Source organism: Poromitra crassiceps, assembly GCF_964638095.1.
Source record: "Poromitra crassiceps genome assembly, contig: HAP1_SCAFFOLD_221, whole genome shotgun sequence".
Classification (NCBI taxonomy): Eukaryota; Metazoa; Chordata; class Actinopteri; order Beryciformes; family Melamphaidae; genus Poromitra; species Poromitra crassiceps.
The window spans coordinates 111,465-139,330 of NW_028152170.1; positions in this window are offsets into that span (position 1 = coordinate 111,465).

The following is a 27,866-nucleotide window of genomic DNA, read 5'->3' on the forward strand; positions in this document are numbered from 1 at the left end:
ACAGCGGACCGGATTGAGGAAAAGAGAGAGGACGCCCTGTGGAAATGGTAGAGGGGTGAAGTACGCTTCACTCCTCTCTGAGCTAAGTACCTCTCTATAAATCTACAAGTTGACACACGTCATTGGAACTCATTGTGGCGCTGCTGTATGTGCTTGGGACAACTAGTTATTTTTGGCTTAAATAAGTTTGGTTTGCTGTGGCTTCATATTTGGAGTTGTTTTGAGTTTGGAGGAGTATTGTGTCACGGGGTGACGTGTGTGGGTGTGGGTCATCTCTCCTTCCCTTCACTCTGTATGAATGCACCCATCCAATTCCGTCCCTCACCTGGTGATTAGTGTAAATGTTTCCACCTGGGGTGATTGGCGCACCTGGGGTGAGCTGTGGGTTTTCCTGGCCACACAAGCTGCCATATATACAGGTGGAGAGTGGAGAGAAGGCAGAGCAAACCGGCAGAGCAAACCGGCAGAGCAAACGGACACGAGCAAGTGACAGATGGGCTTGGACGGCACAGCGGACCGGATTGAGGAAAAGAGAGAGGACGCCCTGTGGAAATGGTAGAGGGGTGAAGTACGCTTCACTCCTCTCTGAGCTAAGTACCTCTATAAATCTACAAGTTGACACTAGTCATTGGAACTCATTGTGGCGCTGCTGTATGTGCTTGGGACAACTAGTTATTTTTGGCTTAAATAAGTTTGGTTTGCTGTGGCTTCATATTTGGAGTTGTTTTGAGTTTGGAGGAGTATTGTGTCACGGGGTGACGTGTGTGGGTGTGGGTCATCTCTCCTTCCCTTCACTCTGTATGAATGCACCCATCCAATTCCGTCCCTCACCTGGTGATTAGTGTAAATGTTTCCACCTGGGGTGATTGGCGCACCTGGGGTGAGCTGTGGGTTTTCCTGGCCACACAAGCTGCCATATATACAGGTGGAGAGTGGAGAGAAGGCAGAGCAAACCGGCAGAGCAAACCGGCACGAGCAAGTGACAGATGGGCTTGGACGGGACGGAGACAGGACAGCCAGGGCCATGAGTGGTACGAGAGCTGGTGACGAGGCGGTGCGTGGGACAGCACGGCGGACCGGATTGAGGAAAAGAGAGAGGACGCCCTGTGGAAATTGTAGAGGGGTGAAGTACGCTTCACTCCTCTCTGAGCTAAGTACCTCTCTATAAATCTACAAGTTGACACGGTTGACACACGTCATTGGAACTCATTGTGGTGTCTCTGGTGTCTCTTGACACCAGAGAGGCTGAATACCGCACTGAGTCAATGCGGTCTTAGCCTCTCTGGTGTCAACACTCTGTCTGATTTGGGATTTTTTTTTTTTTTTCCAAAATCAGACTTGACACCAGAGAGGCTGAATACCGCACTGAGTCAATGCGGTCTTAGCCTCTCTGGTGTCAACACTCTGTCTGATTTTGGATTTTTTTTTTTTTCCAAAATCAGACTTGACACCAGAGAGGCTGAATACCGCACTGAGTCAATGCGGTCTTAGCCTCTCTGGTGTCAACACTCTGTCTGATTTTGGATTATTATTATTTTTTTCCAAAATCAGACTTGACACCAGAGAGGCTGAATACCGCACTGAGTCAATGCGGTCTTAGCCTCTCTGGTGTCAATGTCACGGGGTGACTGTGTGTGGGTGTGGGTCATCTCTCCTTCACTGCACTCTGTATGAATGCACCCATCCAATTCCCTCCCTCACCTGGTGATTAGTGTGAATGTTTCCACCTGGGGTGATTGGCGCACCTGGGGTGAGCTGTGGGTTTTCCTGGCCACACAAGCTGCCATATATACAGGTGGAGATGGAGAGAAGGGAGAGCAAACCGGCAGAGCACACCGGCAGAGCAAACGGACACGAGCAAGTGACAGATGGGCTTGGACGGCACAGCGGACCGGATTGAGGAAAAGAGAGAGGACGCCCTGTGGAAATGGTAGAGGGGTGAAGTACGCTTCACTCCTCTCTGAGCTAAGTACCTCTCTATAAATCTACAAGTTGACACACGTCATTGGAACTCATTGTGGCGCTGCTGTATGTGCTTGGGACAACTAGTTATTTTTGGCTTAAATAAGTTTGGTTTGCTGTGGCTTCATATTTGGAGTTGTTTTGAGTTTGGAGGAGTATTGTGTCACGGGGTGACGTGTGTGGGTGTGGGTCATCTCTCCTTCCCTTCACTCTGTATGAATGCACCCATCCAATTCCGTCCCTCACCTGGTGATTAGTGTAAATGTTTCCACCTGGGGTGATTGGCGCACCTGGGGTGAGCTGTGGGTTTTCCTGGCCACACAAGCTGCCATATATACAGGTGGAGAGTGGAGAGAAGGCAGAGCAAACCGGCAGAGCAAACCGGCAGAGCAAACCGGCACGAGCAAGTGACAGATGGGCTTGGACGGGACGGAGACAGGACAGCCAGGGCCATGAGTGGTACGAGAGCTGGTGACGAGGCGGTGCGTGGGACAGCACGGCGGACCGGATTGAGGAAAAGAGAGAGGACGCCCTGTGGAAATGGTAGAGGGGTGAAGTACGCTTCACTCCTCTCTGAGCTAAGTACCTCTCTATAAATCTACAAGTTGACACGGTTGACACACGTCATTGGAACTCATTGTGGTGTCTCTGGTGTCTCTTGACACCAGAGAGGCTGAATACCGCACTGAGTCAATGCGGTCTTAGCCTCTCTGGTGTCAACACTCTGTCTGATTTGGGATTTTTTTTTTTTTTTCCAAAATCAGACTTGACACCAGAGAGGCTGAATACCGCACTGAGTCAATGCGGTCTTAGCCTCTCTGGTGTCAACACTCTGTCTGATTTTGGATTTTTTTTTTTTTCCAAAATCAGACTTGACACCAGAGAGGCTGAATACCGCACTGAGTCAATGCGGTCTTAGCCTCTCTGGTGTCAACACTCTGTCTGATTTTGGATTATTATTATTTTTTTCCAAAATCAGACTTGACACCAGAGAGGCTGAATACCGCACTGAGTCAATGCGGTCTTAGCCTCTCTGGTGTCAATGTCACGGGGTGACTGTGTGTGGGTGTGGGTCATCTCTCCTTCACTGCACTCTGTATGAATGCACCCATCCAATTCCCTCCCTCACCTGGTGATTAGTGTGAATGTTTCCACCTGGGGTGATTGGCGCACCTGGGGTGAGCTGTGGGTTTTCCTGGCCACACAAGCTGCCATATATACAGGTGGAGATGGAGAGAAGGGAGAGCAAACCGGCAGAGCACACCGGCAGAGCAAACGGACACGAGCAAGTGACAGATGGGCTTGGACGGCACAGCGGACCGGATTGAGGAAAAGAGAGAGGACGCCCTGTGGAAATGGTAGAGGGGTGAAGTACGCTTCACTCCTCTCTGAGCTAAGTACCTCTCTATAAATCTACAAGTTGACACACGTCATTGGAACTCATTGTGGCGCTGCTGTATGTGCTTGGGACAACTAGTTATTTTTGGCTTAAATAAGTTTGGTTTGCTGTGGCTTCATATTTGGAGTTGTTTTGAGTTTGGAGGAGTATTGTGTCACGGGGTGACGTGTGTGGGTGTGGGTCATCTCTCCTTCCCTTCACTCTGTATGAATGCACCCATCCAATTCCGTCCCTCACCTGGTGATTAGTGTAAATGTTTCCACCTGGGGTGATTGGCGCACCTGGGGTGAGCTGTGGGTTTTCCTGGCCACACAAGCTGCCATATATACAGGTGGAGAGTGGAGAGAAGGCAGAGCAAACCGGCAGAGCAAACCGGCAGAGCAAACGGACACGAGCAAGTGACAGATGGGCTTGGACGGCACAGCGGACCGGATTGAGGAAAAGAGAGAGGACGCCCTGTGGAAATGGTAGAGGGGTGAAGTACGCTTCACTCCTCTCTGAGCTAAGTACCTCTATAAATCTACAAGTTGACACTAGTCATTGGAACTCATTGTGGCGCTGCTGTATGTGCTTGGGACAACTAGTTATTTTTGGCTTAAATAAGTTTGGTTTGCTGTGGCTTCATATTTGGAGTTGTTTTGAGTTTGGAGGAGTATTGTGTCACGGGGTGACGTGTGTGGGTGTGGGTCATCTCTCCTTCCCTTCACTCTGTATGAATGCACCCATCCAATTCCGTCCCTCACCTGGTGATTAGTGTAAATGTTTCCACCTGGGGTGATTGGCGCACCTGGGGTGAGCTGTGGGTTTTCCTGGCCACACAAGCTGCCATATATACAGGTGGAGAGTGGAGAGAAGGCAGAGCAAACCGGCAGAGCAAACCGGCACGAGCAAGTGACAGATGGGCTTGGACGGGACGGAGACAGGACAGCCAGGGCCATGAGTGGTACGAGAGCTGGTGACGAGGCGGTGCGTGGGACAGCACGGCGGACCGGATTGAGGAAAAGAGAGAGGACGCCCTGTGGAAATTGTAGAGGGGTGAAGTACGCTTCACTCCTCTCTGAGCTAAGTACCTCTCTATAAATCTACAAGTTGACACGGTTGACACACGTCATTGGAACTCATTGTGGTGTCTCTGGTGTCTCTTGACACCAGAGAGGCTGAATACCGCACTGAGTCAATGCGGTCTTAGCCTCTCTGGTGTCAACACTCTGTCTGATTTGGGATTTTTTTTTTTTTTTCCAAAATCAGACTTGACACCAGAGAGGCTGAATACCGCACTGAGTCAATGCGGTCTTAGCCTCTCTGGTGTCAACACTCTGTCTGATTTTGGATTTTTTTTTTTTTCCAAAATCAGACTTGACACCAGAGAGGCTGAATACCGCACTGAGTCAATGCGGTCTTAGCCTCTCTGGTGTCAACACTCTGTCTGATTTTGGATTATTATTATTTTTTTCCAAAATCAGACTTGACACCAGAGAGGCTGAATACCGCACTGAGTCAATGCGGTCTTAGCCTCTCTGGTGTCAATGTCACGGGGTGACTGTGTGTGGGTGTGGGTCATCTCTCCTTCACTGCACTCTGTATGAATGCACCCATCCAATTCCCTCTCTCACCTGGTGATTAGTGTGAATGTTTCCACCTGGGGTGATTGGCGCACCTGGGGTGAGCTGTGGGTTTTCCTGGCCACACAAGCTGCCATATATACAGGTGGAGATGGAGAGAAGGGAGAGCAAACCGGCAGAGCACACCGGCAGAGCAAACGGACACGAGCAAGTGACAGATGGGCTTGGACGGCACAGCGGACCGGATTGAGGAAAAGAGAGAGGACGCCCTGTGGAAATGGTAGAGGGGTGAAGTACGCTTCACTCCTCTCTGAGCTAAGTACCTCTCTATAAATCTACAAGTTGACACACGTCATTGGAACTCATTGTGGCGCTGCTGTATGTGCTTGGGACAACTAGTTATTTTTGGCTTAAATAAGTTTGGTTTGCTGTGGCTTCATATTTGGAGTTGTTTTGAGTTTGGAGGAGTATTGTGTCACGGGGTGACGTGTGTGGGTGTGGGTCATCTCTCCTTCCCTTCACTCTGTATGAATGCACCCATCCAATTCCGTCCCTCACCTGGTGATTAGTGTAAATGTTTCCACCTGGGGTGATTGGCGCACCTGGGGTGAGCTGTGGGTTTTCCTGGCCACACAAGCTGCCATATATACAGGTGGAGAGTGGAGAGAAGGCAGAGCAAACCGGCAGAGCAAACCGGCAGAGCAAACGGACACGAGCAAGTGACAGATGGGCTTGGACGGCACAGCGGACCGGATTGAGGAAAAGAGAGAGGACGCCCTGTGGAAATGGTAGAGGGGTGAAGTACGCTTCACTCCTCTCTGAGCTAAGTACCTCTCTATAAATCTACAAGTTGACACACGTCATTGGAACTCATTGTGGCGCTGCTGTATGTGCTTGGGACAACTAGTTATTTTTGGCTTAAATAAGTTTGGTTTGCTGTGGCTTCATATTTGGAGTTGTTTTGAGTTTGGAGGAGTATTGTGTCACGGGGTGACGTGTGTGGGTGTGGGTCATCTCTCCTTCCCTTCACTCTGTATGAATGCACCCATCCAATTCCGTCCCTCACCTGGTGATTAGTGTAAATGTTTCCACCTGGGGTGATTGGCGCACCTGGGGTGAGCTGTGGGTTTTCCTGGCCACACAAGCTGCCATATATACAGGTGGAGAGTGGAGAGAAAGCAGAGCAAACCGGCAGAGCAAACCGGCACGAGCAAGTGACAGATGGGCTTGGACGGGAAGGAGACAGGACAGCCAGGGCCATGAGTGGTACGAGAGCTGGTGACGAGGCGGTGCGTGGGACAGCACGGCGGACCGGATTGAGGAAAAGAGAGAGGACGCCCTGTGGAAATGGTAGAGGGGTGAAGTACGCTTCACTCCTCTCTGAGCTAAGTACCTCTCTATAAATCTACAAGTTGACACGGTTGACACACGTCATTGGAACTCATTGTGGTGTCTCTGGTGTCTCTTGACACCAGAGAGGCTGAATACCGCACTGAGTCAATGCGGTCTTAGCCTCTCTGGTGTCAACACTCTGTCTGATTTGGGATTTTTTTTTTTTTTTCCAAAATCAGACTTGACACCAGAGAGGCTGAATACCGCACTGAGTCAATGCGGTCTTAGCCTCTCTGGTGTCAACACTCTGTCTGATTTTGGATTTTTTTTTTTTTTCCAAAATCAGACTTGACACCAGAGAGGCTGAATACCGCACTGAGTCAATGCGGTCTTAGCCTCTCTGGTGTCAACACTCTGTCTGATTTTGGATTATTATTATTTTTTTCCAAAATCAGACTTGACACCAGAGAGGCTGAATACCGCACTGAGTCAATGCGGTCTTAGCCTCTCTGGTGTCAATGTCACGGGGTGACTGTGTGTGGGTGTGGGTCATCTCTCCTTCACTGCACTCTGTATGAATGCACCCATCCAATTCCCTCCCTCACCTGGTGATTAGTGTGAATGTTTCCACCTGGGGTGATTGGCGCACCTGGGGTGAGCTGTGGGTTTTCCTGGCCACACAAGCTGCCATATATACAGGTGGAGATGGAGAGAAGGGAGAGCAAACCGGCAGAGCACACCGGCAGAGCAAACGGACACGAGCAAGTGACAGATGGGCTTGGACGGCACAGCGGACCGGATTGAGGAAAAGAGAGAGGACGCCCTGTGGAAATGGTAGAGGGGTGAAGTACGCTTCACTCCTCTCTGAGCTAAGTACCTCTCTATAAATCTACAAGTTGACACACGTCATTGGAACTCATTGTGGCGCTGCTGTATGTGCTTGGGACAACTAGTTATTTTTGGCTTAAATAAGTTTGGTTTGCTGTGGCTTCATATTTGGAGTTGTTTTGAGTTTGGAGGAGTATTGTGTCACGGGGTGACGTGTGTGGGTGTGGGTCATCTCTCCTTCCCTTCACTCTGTATGAATGCACCCATCCAATTCCGTCCCTCACCTGGTGATTAGTGTAAATGTTTCCACCTGGGGTGATTGGCGCACCTGGGGTGAGCTGTGGGTTTTCCTGGCCACACAAGCTGCCATATATACAGGTGGAGAGTGGAGAGAAGGCAGAGCAAACCGGCAGAGCAAACCGGCAGAGCAAACGGACACGAGCAAGTGACAGATGGGCTTGGACGGCACAGCGGACCGGATTGAGGAAAAGAGAGAGGACGCCCTGTGGAAATGGTAGAGGGGTGAAGTACGCTTCACTCCTCTCTGAGCTAAGTACCTCTCTATAAATCTACAAGTTGACACACGTCATTGGAACTCATTGTGGCGCTGCTGTATGTGCTTGGGACAACTAGTTATTTTTGGCTTAAATAAGTTTGGTTTGCTGTGGCTTCATATTTGGAGTTGTTTTGAGTTTGGAGGAGTATTGTGTCACGGGGTGACGTGTGTGGGTGTGGGTCATCTCTCCTTCCCTTCACTCTGTATGAATGCACCCATCCAATTCCGTCCCTCACCTGGTGATTAGTGTAAATGTTTCCACCTGGGGTGATTGGCGCACCTGGGGTGAGCTGTGGGTTTTCCTGGCCACACAAGCTGCCATATATACAGGTGGAGAGTGGAGAGAAAGCAGAGCAAACCGGCAGAGCAAACCGGCACGAGCAAGTGACAGATGGGCTTGGACGGGAAGGAGACAGGACAGCCAGGGCCATGAGTGGTACGAGAGCTGGTGACGAGGCGGTGCGTGGGACAGCACGGCGGACCGGATTGAGGAAAAGAGAGAGGACGCCCTGTGGAAATGGTAGAGGGGTGAAGTACGCTTCACTCCTCTCTGAGCTAAGTACCTCTCTATAAATCTACAAGTTGACACGGTTGACACACGTCATTGGAACTCATTGTGGTGTCTCTGGTGTCTCTTGACACCAGAGAGGCTGAATACCGCACTGAGTCAATGCGGTCTTAGCCTCTCTGGTGTCAACACTCTGTCTGATTTGGGATTTTTTTTTTTTTTTCCAAAATCAGACTTGACACCAGAGAGGCTGAATACCGCACTGAGTCAATGCGGTCTTAGCCTCTCTGGTGTCAACACTCTGTCTGATTTTGGATTTTTTTTTTTTTCCAAAATCAGACTTGACACCAGAGAGGCTGAATACCGCACTGAGTCAATGCGGTCTTAGCCTCTCTGGTGTCAACACTCTGTCTGATTTTGGATTATTATTATTTTTTTCCAAAATCAGACTTGACACCAGAGAGGCTGAATACCGCACTGAGTCAATGCGGTCTTAGCCTCTCTGGTGTCAATGTCACGGGGTGACTGTGTGTGGGTGTGGGTCATCTCTCCTTCACTGCACTCTGTATGAATGCACCCATCCAATTCCCTCCCTCACCTGGTGATTAGTGTGAATGTTTCCACCTGGGGTGATTGGCGCACCTGGGGTGAGCTGTGGGTTTTCCTGGCCACACAAGCTGCCATATATACAGGTGGAGATGGAGAGAAGGGAGAGCAAACCGGCAGAGCACACCGGCAGAGCAAACGGACACGAGCAAGTGACAGATGGGCTTGGACGGCACAGCGGACCGGATTGAGGAAAAGAGAGAGGACGCCCTGTGGAAATGGTAGAGGGGTGAAGTACGCTTCACTCCTCTCTGAGCTAAGTACCTCTCTATAAATCTACAAGTTGACACACGTCATTGGAACTCATTGTGGCGCTGCTGTATGTGCTTGGGACAACTAGTTATTTTTGGCTTAAATAAGTTTGGTTTGCTGTGGCTTCATATTTGGAGTTGTTTTGAGTTTGGAGGAGTATTGTGTCACGGGGTGACGTGTGTGGGTGTGGGTCATCTCTCCTTCCCTTCACTCTGTATGAATGCACCCATCCAATTCCGTCCCTCACCTGGTGATTAGTGTAAATGTTTCCACCTGGGGTGATTGGCGCACCTGGGGTGAGCTGTGGGTTTTCCTGGCCACACAAGCTGCCATATATACAGGTGGAGAGTGGAGAGAAGGCAGAGCAAACCGGCAGAGCAAACCGGCAGAGCAAACGGACACGAGCAAGTGACAGATGGGCTTGGACGGCACAGCGGACCGGATTGAGGAAAAGAGAGAGGACGCCCTGTGGAAATGGTAGAGGGGTGAAGTACGCTTCACTCCTCTCTGAGCTAAGTACCTCTCTATAAATCTACAAGTTGACACACGTCATTGGAACTCATTGTGGCGCTGCTGTATGTGCTTGGGACAACTAGTTATTTTTGGCTTAAATAAGTTTGGTTTGCTGTGGCTTCATATTTGGAGTTGTTTTGAGTTTGGAGGAGTATTGTGTCACGGGGTGACGTGTGTGGGTGTGGGTCATCTCTCCTTCCCTTCACTCTGTATGAATGCACCCATCCAATTCCGTCCCTCACCTGGTGATTAGTGTAAATGTTTCCACCTGGGGTGATTGGCGCACCTGGGGTGAGCTGTGGGTTTTCCTGGCCACACAAGCTGCCATATATACAGGTGGAGAGTGGAGAGAAAGCAGAGCAAACCGGCAGAGCAAACCGGCACGAGCAAGTGACAGATGGGCTTGGACGGGAAGGAGACAGGACAGCCAGGGCCATGAGTGGTACGAGAGCTGGTGATGAGGCGGTGCGTGGGACAGCACGGCGGACCGGATTGAGGAAAAGAGAGAGGACGCCCTGTGGAAATGGTAGAGGGGTGAAGTACGCTTCACTCCTCTCTGAGCTAAGTACCTCTCTATAAATCTACAAGTTGACACGGTTGACACACGTCATTGGAACTCATTGTGGTGTCTCTGGTGTCTCTTGACACCAGAGAGGCTGAATACCGCACTGAGTCAATGCGGTCTTAGCCTCTCTGGTGTCAACACTCTGTCTGATTTGGGATTTTTTTTTTTTTTTCCAAAATCAGACTTGACACCAGAGAGGCTGAATACCGCACTGAGTCAATGCGGTCTTAGCCTCTCTGGTGTCAACACTCTGTCTGATTTTGGATTTTTTTTTTTTTCCAAAATCAGACTTGACACCAGAGAGGCTGAATACCGCACTGAGTCAATGCGGTCTTAGCCTCTCTGGTGTCAACACTCTGTCTGATTTTGGATTATTATTATTTTTTTCCAAAATCAGACTTGACACCAGAGAGGCTGAATACCGCACTGAGTCAATGCGGTCTTAGCCTCTCTGGTGTCAATGTCACGGGGTGACTGTGTGTGGGTGTGGGTCATCTCTCCTTCACTGCACTCTGTATGAATGCACCCATCCAATTCCCTCCCTCACCTGGTGATTAGTGTGAATGTTTCCACCTGGGGTGATTGGCGCACCTGGGGTGAGCTGTGGGTTTTCCTGGCCACACAAGCTGCCATATATACAGGTGGAGATGGAGAGAAGGGAGAGCAAACCGGCAGAGCACACCGGCAGAGCAAACGGACACGAGCAAGTGACAGATGGGCTTGGACGGCACAGCGGACCGGATTGAGGAAAAGAGAGAGGACGCCCTGTGGAAATGGTAGAGGGGTGAAGTACGCTTCACTCCTCTCTGAGCTAAGTACCTCTCTATAAATCTACAAGTTGACACACGTCATTGGAACTCATTGTGGCGCTGCTGTATGTGCTTGGGACAACTAGTTATTTTTGGCTTAAATAAGTTTGGTTTGCTGTGGCTTCATATTTGGAGTTGTTTTGAGTTTGGAGGAGTATTGTGTCACGGGGTGACGTGTGTGGGTGTGGGTCATCTCTCCTTCCCTTCACTCTGTATGAATGCACCCATTCAATTCCGTCCCTCACCTGGTGATTAGTGTAAATGTTTCCACCTGGGGTGATTGGCGCACCTGGGGTGAGCTGTGGGTTTTCCTGGCCACACAAGCTGCCATATATACAGGTGGAGAGTGGAGAGAAGGCAGAGCAAACCGGCAGAGCAAACCGGCAGAGCAAACGGACACGAGCAAGTGACAGATGGGCTTGGACGGCACAGCGGACCGGATTGAGGAAAAGAGAGAGGACGCCCTGTGGAAATGGTAGAGGGGTGAAGTACGCTTCACTCCTCTCTGAGCTAAGTACCTCTCTATAAATCTACAAGTTGACACACGTCATTGGAACTCATTGTGGCGCTGCTGTATGTGCTTGGGACAACTAGTTATTTTTGGCTTAAATAAGTTTGGTTTGCTGTGGCTTCATATTTGGAGTTGTTTTGAGTTTGGAGGAGTATTGTGTCACGGGGTGACGTGTGTGGGTGTGGGTCATCTCTCCTTCCCTTCACTCTGTATGAATGCACCCATCCAATTCCGTCCCTCACCTGGTGATTAGTGTAAATGTTTCCACCTGGGGTGATTGGCGCACCTGGGGTGAGCTGTGGGTTTTCCTGGCCACACAAGCTGCCATATATACAGGTGGAGAGTGGAGAGAAGGCAGAGCAAACCGGCAGAGCAAACCGGCACGAGCAAGTGACAGATGGGCTTGGACGGGACGGAGACAGGACAGCCAGGGCCATGAGTGGTACGAGAGCTGGTGACGAGGCGGTGCGTGGGACAGCACGGCGGACCGGATTGAGGAAAAGAGAGAGGACGCCCTGTGGAAATGGTAGAGGGGTGAAGTACGCTTCACTCCTCTCTGAGCTAAGTACCTCTCTATAAATCTACAAGTTGACACGGTTGACACACGTCATTGGAACTCATTGTGGTGTCTCTGGTGTCTCTTGACACCAGAGAGGCTGAATACCGCACTGAGTCAATGCGGTCTTAGCCTCTCTGGTGTCAACACTCTGTCTGATTTGGGATTTTTTTTTTTTTTTTTCCAAAATCAGACTTGACACCAGAGAGGCTGAATTACCGCACTGAGTCAATGCGGTCTTAGCCTCTCTGGTGTCAACACTCTGTCTGATTTTGGATTATTATTATTTTTTTCCAAAATCAGACTTGACACCAGAGAGGCTGAATACCGCACTGAGTCAATGCGGTCTTAGCCTCTCTGGTGTCAACACTCTGTCTGATTTTGGATTATTATTATTTTTTTCCAAAATCAGACTTGACACCAGAGAGGCTGAATACCGCACTGAGTCAATGCGGTCTTAGCCTCTCTGGTGTCAATGTCACGGGGTGACTGTGTGTGGGTGTGGGTCATCTCTCCTTCACTGCACTCTGTATGAATGCACCCATCCAATTCCCTCCCTCACCTGGTGATTAGTGTGAATGTTTCCACCTGGGGTGATTGGCGCACCTGGGGTGAGCTGTGGGTTTTCCTGGCCACACAAGCTGCCATATATACAGGTGGAGATGGAGAGAAGGGAGAGCAAACCGGCAGAGCACACCGGCAGAGCAAACGGACACGAGCAAGTGACAGATGGGCTTGGACGGCACAGCGGACCGGATTGAGGAAAAGAGAGAGGACGCCCTGTGGAAATGGTAGAGGGGTGAAGTACGCTTCACTCCTCTCTGAGCTAAGTACCTCTCTATAAATCTACAAGTTGACACACGTCATTGGAACTCATTGTGGCGCTGCTGTATGTGCTTGGGACAACTAGTTATTTTTGGCTTAAATAAGTTTGGTTTGCTGTGGCTTCATATTTGGAGTTGTTTTGAGTTTGGAGGAGTATTGTGTCACGGGGTGACGTGTGTGGGTGTGGGTCATCTCTCCTTCCCTTCACTCTGTATGAATGCACCCATCCAATTCCGTCCCTCACCTGGTGATTAGTGTAAATGTTTCCACCTGGGGTGATTGGCGCACCTGGGGTGAGCTGTGGGTTTTCCTGGCCACACAAGCTGCCATATATACAGGTGGAGAGTGGAGAGAAGGCAGAGCAAACCGGCAGAGCAAACCGGCAGAGCAAACGGACACGAGCAAGTGACAGATGGGCTTGGACGGCACAGCGGACCGGATTGAGGAAAAGAGAGAGGACGCCCTGTGGAAATGGTAGAGGGGTGAAGTACGCTTCACTCCTCTCTGAGCTAAGTACCTCTATAAATCTACAAGTTGACACACGTCATTGGAACTCATTGTGGCGCTGCTGTATGTGCTTGGGACAACTAGTTATTTTTGGCTTAAATAAGTTTGGTTTGCTGTGGCTTCATATTTGGAGTTGTTTTGAGTTTGGAGGAGTATTGTGTCACGGGGTGACGTGTGTGGGTGTGGGTCATCTCTCCTTCCCTTCACTCTGTATGAATGCACCCATCCAATTCCGTCCCTCACCTGGTGATTAGTGTAAATGTTTCCACCTGGGGTGATTGGCGCACCTGGGGTGAGCTGTGGGTTTTCCTGGCCACACAAGCTGCCATATATACAGGTGGAGAGTGGAGAGAAGGCAGAGCAAACCGGCAGAGCAAACCGGCACGAGCAAGTGACAGATGGGCTTGGACGGGACGGAGACAGGACAGCCAGGGCCATGAGTGGTACGAGAGCTGGTGACGAGGCGGTGCGTGGGACAGCACGGCGGACCGGATTGAGGAAAAGAGAGAGGACGCCCTGTGGAAATGGTAGAGGGGTGAAGTACGCTTCACTCCTCTCTGAGCTAAGTACCTCTCTATAAATCTACAAGTTGACACGGTTGACACACGTCATTGGAACTCATTGTGGTGTCTCTGGTGTCTCTTGACACCAGAGAGGCTGAATACCGCACTGAGTCAATGCGGTCTTAGCCTCTCTGGTGTCAACACTCTGTCTGATTTGGGATTTTTTTTTTTTTTTTTCCAAAATCAGACTTGACACCAGAGAGGCTGAATACCGCACTGAGTCAATGCGGTCTTAGCCTCTCTGGTGTCAACACTCTGTCTGATTTTGGATTATTATTATTTTTTTCCAAAATCAGACTTGACACCAGAGAGGCTGAATACCGCACTGAGTCAATGCGGTCTTAGCCTCTCTGGTGTCAACACTCTGTCTGATTTTGGATTATTATTATTTTTTTCCAAAATCAGACTTGACACCAGAGAGGCTGAATACCGCACTGAGTCAATGCGGTCTTAGCCTCTCTGGTGTCAATGTCACGGGGTGACTGTGTGTGGGTGTGGGTCATCTCTCCTTCACTGCACTCTGTATGAATGCACCCATCCAATTCCCTCCCTCACCTGGTGATTAGTGTGAATGTTTCCACCTGGGGTGATTGGCGCACCTGGGGTGAGCTGTGGGTTTTCCTGGCCACACAAGCTGCCATATATACAGGTGGAGAGTGGAGAGAAGGGAGAGCAAACCGGCAGAGCACACCGGCAGAGCAAACGGACACGAGCAAGTGACAGATGGGCTTGGACGGCACAGCGGACCGGATTGAGGAAAAGAGAGAGGACGCCCTGTGGAAATGGTAGAGGGGTGAAGTACGCTTCACTCCTCTCTGAGCTAAGTACCTCTCTATAAATCTACAAGTTGACACACGTCATTGAAACTCATTGTGGCGCTGCTGTATGTGCTTGGGACAACTAGTTATTTTTGGCTTAAATAAGTTTGGTTTGCTGTGGCTTCATATTTGGAGTTGTTTTGAGTTTGGAGGAGTATTGTGTCATTATTGTGTGTGGGTGTGGGTCAACTCATTGTGGCGCTGCTGTATGTGCTTGGGACAACTAGTTATTTTTGGCTTAAATAAGTTTGGTTTGCTGTGGCTTCATATTTGGAGTTGTTTTGAGTTTGGAGGAGTATTGTGTCACGGGGTGACGGGTGTGGGTCATCTCTCCTTCCCTTCACTCTGTATGAATGCACCCATCCAATTCCGTCCCTCACCTGGTGATTAGTGTAAATGTTTCCACCTGGGGTGATTGGCGCACCTGGGGTGAGCTGTGGGTTTTCCTGGCCACACAAGCTGCCATATATACAGGTGGAGAGTGGAGAGAAGGCAGAGCAAACCGGCAGAGCAAACCGGCACGAGCAAGTGACAGATGGGCTTGGACGGGACGGAGACAGGACAGCCAGGGCCATGAGTGGTACGAGAGCTGGTGACGAGGCGGTGCGTGGGACAGCACGGCGGACCGGATTGAGGAAAAGAGAGAGGACGCCCTGTGGAAATGGTGGAAATGAGCTAAGTACCTCTCTATAAATCTACAAGTTGACACGGTTGACACACGTCATTGGAACTCATTGTGGTGTCTCTGGTGTCTCTTGACACCAGAGAGGCTGAATACCGCACTGAGTCAATGCGGTCTTAGCCTCTCTGGTGTCAACACTCTGTCTGATTTTGGATTATTATTATTTTTTTCCAAAATCAGACTTGACACCAGAGAGGCTGAATTACCGCACTGAGTCAATGCGGTCTTAGCCTCTCTGGTGTCAACACTCTGTCTGATTTTGGATTTTTTTTTTTTTCCAAAATCAGACTTGACACCAGAGAGGCTGAATACCGCACTGAGTCAATGCGGTCTTAGCCTCTCTGGTGTCAACACTCTGTCTGATTTTGGATTATTATTATTTTTTTCCAAAATCAGACTTGACACCAGAGAGGCTGAATACCGCACTGAGTCAATGCGGTCTTAGCCTCTCTGGTGTCAATGTCACGGGGTGACTGTGTGTGGGTGTGGGTCATCTCTCCTTCACTGCACTCTGTATGAATGCACCCATCCAATTCCCTCCCTCACCTGGTGATTAGTGTGAATGTTTCCACCTGGGGTGATTGGCGCACCTGGGGTGAGCTGTGGGTTTTCCTGGCCACACAAGCTGCCATATATACAGGTGGAGATGGAGAGAAGGGAGAGCAAACCGGCAGAGCACACCGGCAGAGCAAACGGACACGAGCAAGTGACAGATGGGCTTGGACGGCACAGCGGACCGGATTGAGGAAAAGAGAGAGGACGCCCTGTGGAAATGGTAGAGGGGTGAAGTACGCTTCACTCCTCTCTGAGCTAAGTACCTCTCTATAAATCTACAAGTTGACACACGTCATTGGAACTCATTGTGGCGCTGCTGTATGTGCTTGGGACAACTAGTTATTTTTGGCTTAAATAAGTTTGGTTTGCTGTGGCTTCATATTTGGAGTTGTTTTGAGTTTGGAGGAGTATTGTGTCACGGGGTGACGTGTGTGGGTGTGGGTCATCTCTCCTTCCCTTCACTCTGTATGAATGCACCCATCCAATTCCGTCCCTCACCTGGTGATTAGTGTAAATGTTTCCACCTGGGGTGATTGGCGCACCTGGGGTGAGCTGTGGGTTTTCCTGGCCACACAAGCTGCCATATATACAGGTGGAGAGTGGAGAGAAGGCAGAGCAAACCGGCAGAGCAAACCGGCAGAGCAAACGGACACGAGCAAGTGACAGATGGGCTTGGACGGCACAGCGGACCGGATTGAGGAAAAGAGAGAGGACGCCCTGTGGAAATGGTAGAGGGGTGAAGTACGCTTCACTCCTCTCTGAGCTAAGTACCTCTCTATAAATCTACAAGTTGACACACGTCATTGGAACTCATTGTGGCGCTGCTGTATGTGCTTGGGACAACTAGTTATTTTTGGCTTAAATAAGTTTGGTTTGCTGTGGCTTCATATTTGGAGTTGTTTTGAGTTTGGAGGAGTATTGTGTCACGGGGTGACGGGTGTGGGTCATCTCTCCTTCCCTTCACTCTGTATGAATGCACCCATCCAATTCCGTCCCTCACCTGGTGATTAGTGTAAATGTTTCCACCTGGGGTGATTGGCGCACCTGGGGTGAGCTGTGGGTTTTCCTGGCCACACAAGCTGCCATATATACAGGTGGAGAGTGGAGAGAAGGCAGAGCAAACCGGCAGAGCAAACCGGCACGAGCAAGTGACAGATGGGCTTGGACGGGACGGAGACAGGACAGCCAGGGCCATGAGTGGTACGAGAGCTGGTGACGAGGCGGTGCGTGGGACAGCACGGCGGACCGGATTGAGGAAAAGAGAGAGGACGCCCTGTGGAAATGGTGGAAATGAGCTAAGTACCTCTCTATAAATCTACAAGTTGACACGGTTGACACACGTCATTGGAACTCATTGTGGTGTCTCTGGTGTCTCTTGACACCAGAGAGGCTGAATACCGCACTGAGTCAATGCGGTCTTAGCCTCTCTGGTGTCAACACTCTGTCTGATTTTGGATTATTATTTTTTTTTTCCAAAATCAGACTTGACACCAGAGAGGCTGAATTACCGCACTGAGTCAATGCGGTCTTAGCCTCTCTGGTGTCAACACTCTGTCTGATTTTGGATTTTTTTTTTTTTCCAAAATCAGACTTGACACCAGAGAGGCTGAATACCGCACTGAGTCAATGCGGTCTTAGCCTCTCTGGTGTCAACACTCTGTCTGATTTTGGATTATTATTATTTTTTTCCAAAATCAGACTTGACACCAGAGAGGCTGAATACCGCACTGAGTCAATGCGGTCTTAGCCTCTCTGGTGTCAATGTCACGGGGTGACTGTGTGTGGGTGTGGGTCATCTCTCCTTCACTGCACTCTGTATGAATGCACCCATCCAATTCCCTCCCTCACCTGGTGATTAGTGTGAATGTTTCCACCTGGGGTGATTGGCGCACCTGGGGTGAGCTGTGGGTTTTCCTGGCCACACAAGCTGCCATATATACAGGTGGAGATGGAGAGAAGGGAGAGCAAACCGGCAGAGCACACCGGCAGAGCAAACGGACACGAGCAAGTGACAGATGGGCTTGGACGGCACAGCGGACCGGATTGAGGAAAAGAGAGAGGACGCCCTGTGGAAATGGTAGAGGGGTGAAGTACGCTTCACTCCTCTCTGAGCTAAGTACCTCTCTATAAATCTACAAGTTGACACACGTCATTGGAACTCATTGTGGCGCTGCTGTATGTGCTTGGGACAACTAGTTATTTTTGGCTTAAATAAGTTTGGTTTGCTGTGGCTTCATATTTGGAGTTGTTTTGAGTTTGGAGGAGTATTGTGTCACGGGGTGACGTGTGTGGGTGTGGGTCATCTCTCCTTCCCTTCACTCTGTATGAATGCACCCATCCAATTCCGTCCCTCACCTGGTGATTAGTGTAAATGTTTCCACCTGGGGTGATTGGCGCACCTGGGGTGAGCTGTGGGTTTTCCTGGCCACACAAGCTGCCATATACAGGTGGAGAGTGGAGAGAAGGCAGAGCAAACCGGCAGAGCAAACCGGCAGAGCAAATGGACACGAGCAAGTGACAGATGGGCTTGGACGGCACAGCGGACCGGATTGAGGAAAAGAGAGAGGACGCCCTGTGGAAATGGTAGAGGGGTGAAGTACGCTTCACTCCTCTCTGAGCTAAGTACCTCTCTATAAATCTACAAGTTGACACACGTCATTGGAACTCATTGTGGCGCTGCTGTATGTGCTTGGGACAACTAGTTATTTTTGGCTTAAATAAGTTTGGTTTGCTGTGGCTTCATATTTGGAGTTGTTTTGAGTTTGGAGGAGTATTGTGTCACGGGGTGACGTGTGTGGGTGTGGGTCATCTCTCCTTCCCTTCACTCTGTATGAATGCACCCATCCAATTCCGTCCCTCACCTGGTGATTAGTGTAAATGTTTCCACCTGGGGTGATTGGCGCACCTGGGGTGAGCTGTGGGTTTTCCTGGCCACACAAGCTGCCATATATACAGGTGGAGAGTGGAGAGAAGGCAGAGCAAACCGGCAGAGCAAACCGGCAGAGCAAACGGACACGAGCAAGTGACAGATGGGCTTGGACGGCACAGCGGACCGGATTGAGGAAAAGAGAGAGGACGCCCTGTGGAAATGGTAGAGGGGTGAAGTACGCTTCACTCCTCTCTGAGCTAAGTACCTCTCTATAAATCTACAAGTTGACACACGTCATTGGAACTCATTGTGGCGCTGCTGTATGTGCTTGGGACAACTAGTTATTTTTGGCTTAAATAAGTTTGGTTTGCTGTGGCTTCATATTTGGAGTTGTTTTGAGTTTGGAGGAGTATTGTGTCACGGGGTGACGTGTGTGGGTGTGGGTCATCTCTCCTTCCCTTCACTCTGTATGAATGCACCCATCCAATTCCGTCCCTCACCTGGTGATTAGTGTAAATGTTTCCACCTGGGGTGATTGGCGCACCTGGGGTGAGCTGTGGGTTTTCCTGGCCACACAAGCTGCCATATATACAGGTGGAGAGTGGAGAGAAGGCAGAGCAAACCGGCAGAGCAAACCGGCACGAGCAAGTGACAGATGGGCTTGGACGGGACGGAGACAGGACAGCCAGGGCCATGAGTGGTACGAGAGCTGGTGACGAGGCGGTGCGTGGGACAGCACGGCGGACCGGATTGAGGAAAAGAGAGAGGACGCCCTGTGGAAATGGTAGAGGGGTGAAGTACGCTTCACTCCTCTCTGAGCTAAGTACCTCTCTATAAATCTACAAGTTGACACGGTTGACACACGTCATTGGAACTCATTGTGGTGTCTCTGGTGTCTCTTGACACCAGAGAGGCTGAATACCGCACTGAGTCAATGCGGTCTTAGCCTCTCTGGTGTCAACACTCTGTCTGATTTGGGATTTTTTTTTTTTTTTTTCCAAAATCAGACTTGACACCAGAGAGGCTGAATACCGCACTGAGTCAATGCGGTCTTAGCCTCTCTGGTGTCAACACTCTGTCTGATTTTGGATTATTATTATTTTTTTCCAAAATCAGACTTGACACCAGAGAGGCTGAATACCGCACTGAGTCAATGCGGTCTTAGCCTCTCTGGTGTCAACACTCTGTCTGATTTTGGATTATTATTATTTTTTTCCAAAATCAGACTTGACACCAGAGAGGCTGAATACCGCACTGAGTCAATGCGGTCTTAGCCTCTCTGGTGTCAATGTCACGGGGTGACTGTGTGTGGGTGTGGGTCATCTCTCCTTCACTGCACTCTGTATGAATGCACCCATCCAATTCCCTCCCTCACCTGGTGATTAGTGTGAATGTTTCCACCTGGGGTGATTGGCGCACCTGGGGTGAGCTGTGGGTTTTCCTGGCCACACAAGCTGCCATATATACAGGTGGAGAGTGGAGAGAAGGGAGAGCAAACCGGCAGAGCACACCGGCAGAGCAAACGGACACGAGCAAGTGACAGATGGGCTTGGACGGCACAGCGGACCGGATTGAGGAAAAGAGAGAGGACGCCCTGTGGAAATGGTAGAGGGGTGAAGTACGCTTCACTCCTCTCTGAGCTAAGTACCTCTCTATAAATCTACAAGTTGACACACGTCATTGAAACTCATTGTGGCGCTGCTGTATGTGCTTGGGACAACTAGTTATTTTTGGCTTAAATAAGTTTGGTTTGCTGTGGCTTCATATTTGGAGTTGTTTTGAGTTTGGAGGAGTATTGTGTCATTATTGTGTGTGGGTGTGGGTCAACTCATTGTGGCGCTGCTGTATGTGCTTGGGACAACTAGTTATTTTTGGCTTAAATAAGTTTGGTTTGCTGTGGCTTCATATTTGGAGTTGTTTTGAGTTTGGAGGAGTATTGTGTCACGGGGTGACGTGTGTGGGTGTGGGTCATCTCTCCTTCCCTTCACTCTGTATGAATGCACCCATCCAATTCCGTCCCTCACCTGGTGATTAGTGTAAATGTTTCCACCTGGGGTGATTGGCGCACCTGGGGTGAGCTGTGGGTTTTCCTGGCCACACAAGCTGCCATATATACAGGTGGAGAGTGGAGAGAAGGCAGAGCAAACCGGCAGAGCAAACCGGCAGAGCAAACGGACACGAGCAAGTGACAGATGGGCTTGGACGGCACAGCGGACCGGATTGAGGAAAAGAGAGAGGACGCCCTGTGGAAATGGTAGAGGGGTGAAGTACGCTTCACTCCTCTCTGAGCTAAGTACCTCTCTATAAATCTACAAGTTGACACACGTCATTGGAACTCATTGTGGCGCTGCTGTATGTGCTTGGGACAACTAGTTATTTTTGGCTTAAATAAGTTTGGTTTGCTGTGGCTTCATATTTGGAGTTGTTTTGAGTTTGGAGGAGTATTGTGTCACGGGGTGACGGGTGTGGGTCATCTCTCCTTCCCTTCACTCTGTATGAATGCACCCATCCAATTCCGTCCCTCACCTGGTGATTAGTGTAAATGTTTCCACCTGGGGTGATTGGCGCACCTGGGGTGAGCTGTGGGTTTTCCTGGCCACACAAGCTGCCATATATACAGGTGGAGAGTGGAGAGAAGGCAGAGCAAACCGGCAGAGCAAACCGGCACGAGCAAGTGACAGATGGGCTTGGACGGGACGGAGACAGGACAGCCAGGGCCATGAGTGGTACGAGAGCTGGTGACGAGGCGGTGCGTGGGACAGCACGGCGGACCGGATTGAGGAAAAGAGAGAGGACGCCCTGTGGAAATGGTGGAAATGAGCTAAGTACCTCTCTATAAATCTACAAGTTGACACGGTTGACACACGTCATTGGAACTCATTGTGGTGTCTCTGGTGTCTCTTGACACCAGAGAGGCTGAATACCGCACTGAGTCAATGCGGTCTTAGCCTCTCTGGTGTCAACACTCTGTCTGATTTTGGATTATTATTATTTTTTTCCAAAATCAGACTTGACACCAGAGAGGCTGAATTACCGCACTGAGTCAATGCGGTCTTAGCCTCTCTGGTGTCAACACTCTGTCTGATTTTGGATTTTTTTTTTTTTCCAAAATCAGACTTGACACCAGAGAGGCTGAATACCGCACTGAGTCAATGCGGTCTTAGCCTCTCTGGTGTCAACACTCTGTCTGATTTTGGATTATTATTATTTTTTTCCAAAATCAGACTTGACACCAGAGAGGCTGAATACCGCACTGAGTCAATGCGGTCTTAGCCTCTCTGGTGTCAATGTCACGGGGTGACTGTGTGTGGGTGTGGGTCATCTCTCCTTCACTGCACTCTGTATGAATGCACCCATCCAATTCCCTCCCTCACCTGGTGATTAGTGTGAATGTTTCCACCTGGGGTGATTGGCGCACCTGGGGTGAGCTGTGGGTTTTCCTGGCCACACAAGCTGCCATATATACAGGTGGAGATGGAGAGAAGGGAGAGCAAACCGGCAGAGCACACCGGCAGAGCAAACGGACACGAGCAAGTGACAGATGGGCTTGGACGGCACAGCGGACCGGATTGAGGAAAAGAGAGAGGACGCCCTGTGGAAATGGTAGAGGGGTGAAGTACGCTTCACTCCTCTCTGAGCTAAGTACCTCTCTATAAATCTACAAGTTGACACACGTCATTGGAACTCATTGTGGCGCTGCTGTATGTGCTTGGGACAACTAGTTATTTTTGGCTTAAATAAGTTTGGTTTGCTGTGGCTTCATATTTGGAGTTGTTTTGAGTTTGGAGGAGTATTGTGTCACGGGGTGACGTGTGTGGGTGTGGGTCATCTCTCCTTCCCTTCACTCTGTATGAATGCACCCATCCAATTCCGTCCCTCACCTGGTGATTAGTGTAAATGTTTCCACCTGGGGTGATTGGCGCACCTGGGGTGAGCTGTGGGTTTTCCTGGCCACACAAGCTGCCATATATACAGGTGGAGAGTGGAGAGAAGGCAGAGCAAACCGGCAGAGCAAACCGGCAGAGCAAACGGACACGAGCAAGTGACAGATGGGCTTGGACGGCACAGCGGACCGGATTGAGGAAAAGAGAGAGGACGCCCTGTGGAAATGGTAGAGGGGTGAAGTACGCTTCACTCCTCTCTGAGCTAAGTACCTCTCTATAAATCTACAAGTTGACACACGTCATTGGAACTCATTGTGGCGCTGCTGTATGTGCTTGGGACAACTAGTTATTTTTGGCTTAAATAAGTTTGGTTTGCTGTGGCTTCATATTTGGAGTTGTTTTGAGTTTGGAGGAGTATTGTGTCACGGGGTGACGGGTGTGGGTCATCTCTCCTTCCCTTCACTCTGTATGAATGCACCCATCCAATTCCGTCCCTCACCTGGTGATTAGTGTAAATGTTTCCACCTGGGGTGATTGGCGCACCTGGGGTGAGCTGTGGGTTTTCCTGGCCACACAAGCTGCCATATATACAGGTGGAGAGTGGAGAGAAGGCAGAGCAAACCGGCAGAGCAAACCGGCACGAGCAAGTGACAGATGGGCTTGGACGGGACGGAGACAGGACAGCCAGGGCCATGAGTGGTACGAGAGCTGGTGACGAGGCGGTGCGTGGGACAGCACGGCGGACCGGATTGAGGAAAAGAGAGAGGACGCCCTGTGGAAATGGTGGAAATGAGCTAAGTACCTCTCTATAAATCTACAAGTTGACACGGTTGACACACGTCATTGGAACTCATTGTGGTGTCTCTGGTGTCTCTTGACACCAGAGAGGCTGAATACCGCACTGAGTCAATGCGGTCTTAGCCTCTCTGGTGTCAACACTCTGTCTGATTTTGGATTATTATTATTTTTTTCCAAAATCAGACTTGACACCAGAGAGGCTGAATTACCGCACTGAGTCAATGCGGTCTTAGCCTCTCTGGTGTCAACACTCTGTCTGATTTTGGATTTTTTTTTTTTTCCAAAATCAGACTTGACACCAGAGAGGCTGAATACCGCACTGAGTCAATGCGGTCTTAGCCTCTCTGGTGTCAACACTCTGTCTGATTTTGGATTATTATTATTTTTTTCCAAAATCAGACTTGACACCAGAGAGGCTGAATACCGCACTGAGTCAATGCGGTCTTAGCCTCTCTGGTGTCAATGTCACGGGGTGACTGTGTGTGGGTGTGGGTCATCTCTCCTTCACTGCACTCTGTATGAATGCACCCATCCAATTCCCTCCCTCACCTGGTGATTAGTGTGAATGTTTCCACCTGGGGTGATTGGCGCACCTGGGGTGAGCTGTGGGTTTTCCTGGCCACACAAGCTGCCATATATACAGGTGGAGATGGAGAGAAGGGAGAGCAAACCGGCAGAGCACACCGGCAGAGCAAACGGACACGAGCAAGTGACAGATGGGCTTGGACGGCACAGCGGACCGGATTGAGGAAAAGAGAGAGGACGCCCTGTGGAAATGGTAGAGGGGTGAAGTACGCTTCACTCCTCTCTGAGCTAAGTACCTCTCTATAAATCTACAAGTTGACACACGTCATTGGAACTCATTGTGGCGCTGCTGTATGTGCTTGGGACAACTAGTTATTTTTGGCTTAAATAAGTTTGGTTTGCTGTGGCTTCATATTTGGAGTTGTTTTGAGTTTGGAGGAGTATTGTGTCACGGGGTGACGTGTGTGGGTGTGGGTCATCTCTCCTTCCCTTCACTCTGTATGAATGCACCCATCCAATTCCGTCCCTCACCTGGTGATTAGTGTAAATGTTTCCACCTGGGGTGATTGGCGCACCTGGGGTGAGCTGTGGGTTTTCCTGGCCACACAAGCTGCCATATACAGGTGGAGAGTGGAGAGAAGGCAGAGCAAACCGGCAGAGCAAACCGGCAGAGCAAATGGACACGAGCAAGTGACAGATGGGCTTGGACGGCACAGCGGACCGGATTGAGGAAAAGAGAGAGGACGCCCTGTGGAAATGGTAGAGGGGTGAAGTACGCTTCACTCCTCTCTGAGCTAAGTACCTCTCTATAAATCTACAAGTTGACACACGTCATTGGAACTCATTGTGGCGCTGCTGTATGTGCTTGGGACAACTAGTTATTTTTGGCTTAAATAAGTTTGGTTTGCTGTGGCTTCATATTTGGAGTTGTTTTGAGTTTGGAGGAGTATTGTGTCACGGGGTGACGTGTGTGGGTGTGGGTCATCTCTCCTTCCCTTCACTCTGTATGAATGCACCCATCCAATTCCGTCCCTCACCTGGTGATTAGTGTAAATGTTTCCACCTGGGGTGATTGGCGCACCTGGGGTGAGCTGTGGGTTTTCCTGGCCACACAAGCTGCCATATATACAGGTGGAGAGTGGAGAGAAGGCAGAGCAAACCGGCAGAGCAAACCGGCAGAGCAAACGGACACGAGCAAGTGACAGATGGGCTTGGACGGCACAGCGGACCGGATTGAGGAAAAGAGAGAGGACGCCCTGTGGAAATGGTAGAGGGGTGAAGTACGCTTCACTCCTCTCTGAGCTAAGTACCTCTCTATAAATCTACAAGTTGACACACGTCATTGGAACTCATTGTGGCGCTGCTGTATGTGCTTGGGACAACTAGTTATTTTTGGCTTAAATAAGTTTGGTTTGCTGTGGCTTCATATTTGGAGTTGTTTTGAGTTTGGAGGAGTATTGTGTCACGGGGTGACGTGTGTGGGTGTGGGTCATCTCTCCTTCCCTTCACTCTGTATGAATGCACCCATCCAATTCCGTCCCTCACCTGGTGATTAGTGTAAATGTTTCCACCTGGGGTGATTGGCGCACCTGGGGTGAGCTGTGGGTTTTCCTGGCCACACAAGCTGCCATATATACAGGTGGAGAGTGGAGAGAAGGCAGAGCAAACCGGCAGAGCAAACCGGCACGAGCAAGTGACAGATGGGCTTGGACGGGACGGAGACAGGACAGCCAGGGCCATGAGTGGTACGAGAGCTGGTGACGAGGCGGTGCGTGGGACAGCACGGCGGACCGGATTGAGGAAAAGAGAGAGGACGCCCTGTGGAAATGGTAGAGGGGTGAAGTACGCTTCACTCCTCTCTGAGCTAAGTACCTCTCTATAAATCTACAAGTTGACACGGTTGACACACGTCATTGGAACTCATTGTGGTGTCTCTGGTGTCTCTTGACACCAGAGAGGCTGAATACCGCACTGAGTCAATGCGGTCTTAGCCTCTCTGGTGTCAACACTCTGTCTGATTTGGGATTTTTTTTTTTTTTTTTCCAAAATCAGACTTGACACCAGAGAGGCTGAATACCGCACTGAGTCAATGCGGTCTTAGCCTCTCTGGTGTCAACACTCTGTCTGATTTTGGATTATATTTTTTTTTTTCCAAAATCAGACTTGACACCAGAGAGGCTGAATACCGCACTGAGTCAATGCGGTCTTAGCCTCTCTGGTGTCAACACTCTGTCTGATTTTGGATTATTATTATTTTTTTCCAAAATCAGACTTGACACCAGAGAGGCTGAATACCGCACTGAGTCAATGCGGTCTTAGCCTCTCTGGTGTCAATGTCACGGGGTGACTGTGTGTGGGTGTGGGTCATCTCTCCTTCACTGCACTCTGTATGAATGCACCCATCCAATTCCCTCCCTCACCTGGTGATTAGTGTGAATGTTTCCACCTGGGGTGATTGGCGCACCTGGGGTGAGCTGTGGGTTTTCCTGGCCACACAAGCTGCCATATATACAGGTGGAGAGTGGAGAGAAGGGAGAGCAAACCGGCAGAGCACACCGGCAGAGCAAACGGACACGAGCAAGTGACAGATGGGCTTGGACGGCACAGCGGACCGGATTGAGGAAAAGAGAGAGGACGCCCTGTGGAAATGGTAGAGGGGTGAAGTACGCTTCACTCCTCTCTGAGCTAAGTACCTCTCTATAAATCTACAAGTTGACACACGTCATTGAAACTCATTGTGGCGCTGCTGTATGTGCTTGGGACAACTAGTTATTTTTGGCTTAAATAAGTTTGGTTTGCTGTGGCTTCATATTTGGAGTTGTTTTGAGTTTGGAGGAGTATTGTGTCATTATTGTGTGTGGGTGTGGGTCAACTCATTGTGGCGCTGCTGTATGTGCTTGGGACAACTAGTTATTTTTGGCTTAAATAAGTTTGGTTTGCTGTGGCTTCATATTTGGAGTTGTTTTGAGTTTGGAGGAGTATTGTGTCACGGGGTGACGTGTGTGGGTGTGGGTCATCTCTCCTTCCCTTCACTCTGTATGAATGCACCCATCCAATTCCGTCCCTCACCTGGTGATTAGTGTAAATGTTTCCACCTGGGGTGATTGGCGCACCTGGGGTGAGCTGTGGGTTTTCCTGGCCACACAAGCTGCCATATATACAGGTGGAGAGTGGAGAGAAGGCAGAGCAAACCGGCAGAGCAAACCGGCAGAGCAAACGGACACGAGCAAGTGACAGATGGGCTTGGACGGCACAGCGGACCGGATTGAGGAAAAGAGAGAGGACGCCCTGTGGAAATGGTAGAGGGGTGAAGTACGCTTCACTCCTCTCTGAGCTAAGTACCTCTCTATAAATCTACAAGTTGACACACGTCATTGGAACTCATTGTGGCGCTGCTGTATGTGCTTGGGACAACTAGTTATTTTTGGCTTAAATAAGTTTGGTTTGCTGTGGCTTCATATTTGGAGTTGTTTTGAGTTTGGAGGAGTATTGTGTCACGGGGTGACGGGTGTGGGTCATCTCTCCTTCCCTTCACTCTGTATGAATGCACCCATCCAATTCCGTCCCTCACATGGTGATTAGTGTAAATGTTTCCACCTGGGGTGATTGGCGCACCTGGGGTGAGCTGTGGGTTTTCCTGGCCACACAAGCTGCCATATATACAGGTGGAGAGTGGAGAGAAGGCAGAGCAAACCGGCAGAGCAAACCGGCACGAGCAAGTGACAGATGGGCTTGGACGGGACGGAGACAGGACAGCCAGGGCCATGAGTGGTACGAGAGCTGGTGACGAGGCGGTGCGTGGGACAGCACGGCGGACCGGATTGAGGAAAAGAGAGAGGACGCCCTGTGGAAATGGTGGAAATGAGCTAAGTACCTCTCTA